Consider the following 2,782-nt stretch of genomic DNA (forward strand, 5'->3'; position numbering starts at 1 on the left):
TCTTTCTATGCATAAATTCAATTTTAATGAGAATGACACTTTTGAAATAAAAATAAATCTTTTATGCATCTTCTTATGCATAAATTCAATTTTAATGAGAATAACACTTTTGAAATAAAAATAAATATTTTATGCATCTTCCTATGCATAAATTCAATTTTAATGAGAATAACACTTTTGAAATAAAAATAAATCCTTTATGCATCCTTTCGATGCATAAATTCAATTTTAATGAGAATAACACTTTTGAAATAAAAATAAATCTTTTATGCATCTTCCTATGCATAAATTCAATTTTAATGAGAATAACACTTTTGAAATAAAAATAAACCTTTATGCATCCTTCCTTGTATAAATTCAATTTTAATGAGAATAGAACTTTTGATATAAAAATAAATCTTTTAGAATGCACAAACGGAGGGAATTACTCTTTTGGAATAACCTAATGATAAACTTTAGTTCCACAAAATTTAAGAAAATTTTGCCATAACCTCCTTTGTATGGCTGACCATTTCTCAATTTTATCATTTAATTTATGACTTGAATTAATCCAATTTGAATTCCAATATCTCTAATCTACTCCATTTTCTAAAAATCAAGAGAGTAAACAATGAAAAGAGTTTAATCAATATTTTAGTTAAACTTTCTAGGATTGAGAAGGGCTGAATTTTAAAGAAGAGAAGGGGGTGGCCTTTCCATCAAGGCATAGAATCACATTTAATTTCAACATTTACAAAGCATAAAATTTGAGAAAACCATAGATTTAAAAATTCACAATAAGTAAGAATTAAGCTTACATGGAGTTTGAAAGCTTTCCTTTGGCTTGAGGGATTGAGGGTTCTACTCTTGTTTGTAACAAAGAGTGGCCACCAAATTCACTTGGAGAGGATTAGGCCAAAAAACAATTGAATTATCAAGAAATTCAATGTTAAATGGCTCAGGACAGAAGTTGAGTATTAGTGCATAAACACCATTAAGCTTTTACAAAGGGGGAGGCTTTTATTTATAGGAAAAAGTGAGCCTCTAACCAAGCAAATTGATTCTAGAATTTTCCAAATCAGTTTGGTCACTTTTTGACCATTTTTAGGTCAGTTTAGCTTACTTTTTGGATCTAGTTGAAAACAGGAGAGAGGAGAGATAAAAATATCTCATTATTTGTGAGTTTAAAACTCATCCACACATGTGAAATAGGTGCCTCCTTCATGATGGGAATTTCCCACACTCAGGTGTCAAAAATGCATCATTTTCTCTAAATATCTCTTCTTTTTTAACTAATAAACCTTGTCCTTAGTCAACTCTTCATCTTATGTGAGTATTTACTCATTTTTGGGAGATTTTCTTTTATTCTTCAATTTATCTCCTCCGTGCATTTGGATTAATCTTATTGGTCCATAGGAACCTTAATCTAAAATTTTTTAAAAATCTGGACCCTCAGGATAAGGTCCTTTTCACCTATTTTCAATTAATTCCAATTGCACACTGGAAAGTTCTTTTTGAATTTTTATTTCAGGGAAAATCATTTTAAAAACTAGGAGGATTTTTATATCCAAAAATATCTCAATTTTGAATTACCTCCGTCTAGACATTTTCTCTCTCTAGACCAAAACAGGGTAAAACAAGATCTTTCTTTTATTTCAGAGAGGGGAATAATTATAAGATCAAAAGGGGAGGTTCTTACACCTGTACACCTCAAAAGCTAGAGGGAGGAATCTTACAAATTTACAGTGAAAATATTTACAACCAAAAGAGCTAATTGCTCTTGAGTCTCTTCTCTTCTTGCTCCCCCTCTTCGGTAGGCATTTTCCCTCTATAACGCAAAAACCTCTTACGACTATAGCCCTTGAGTGACTTTACATCCTCCACTCCTGTACTACCTAGGACATAACTTGAATAACATGGGAAATAACATGCTCGAGAAGGCCAAAAACGAGGGCCATATCCAAAGATATGGATGGCAGCACACTTCTCTATAAAAATGACTTTATGTATATTATAATGTATAAATGCATACCCTATATACCTAGATAGGGATTTCAGTGCAAGGAGTGGAATCTCTGCATCTCTGGAGTACTTGCTATGATATATAATAAATATATTTTTGTCAATAGAAGAGACATAGTGTGCAAGAGCGACATCTTGCCCAACTCTTGCATGACCAGCACCACCTCGTCCAAGAAATCCATCGGCGTCATCAAGCTCTATTTGCATTAACAAAGAACCAGGAGGGAACAAACTAAAGTAAGAAATAATTCAAACAGACTGAAGCAATAAGAATTAAACTAGACAAACTAAAGAAATAATTAATTCAGGCAACAAACTTAAGCAATAGTTAACTTTCTGGTTCTCATCCTCCTCCAACTTGGCTGCATCCCAAAGGTTAATAAGCCCTCTTCATTTTCTTGGTCAAGTTCGGGAACAAGTTCCTTGCCAAACTCAGAGATGCCCATATCCTGTTAAAGGGCTTGAAATTCTTCCTCGGAAGAGAAGCTTCATTCTCCTTGGCTTTTTTAAAGCACAAGGATATTGCTTTTTGGGCCTCTAAGAAGTTTTCTATCACTTATGTGTCCAATGCGAGAAATTCGTCCTTATGCTCATTCTCTACATCGAGAACACTGGACGCAGCTTCACAACCGTCTGCTATTATAGTAAGACAAATTGTATAGTTTTTGAATGTGGGAGAGGAGGAGGTAATACTTCCCATTAATTAGGAAGGACGGTAGCCCAGGGATGACAAAATTGGACATCAATCACTCCCCATAGATGGATGACGTTCCTTCATCAA

The sequence above is a fragment of the Cibotium barometz genome, chromosome 62, assembly GCF_041138505.1.
Source record: "Cibotium barometz isolate CiBa-2024 chromosome 62, ASM4113850v1, whole genome shotgun sequence".
NCBI classification, from domain to species: Eukaryota; Viridiplantae; Streptophyta; class Polypodiopsida; order Cyatheales; family Cibotiaceae; genus Cibotium; species Cibotium barometz.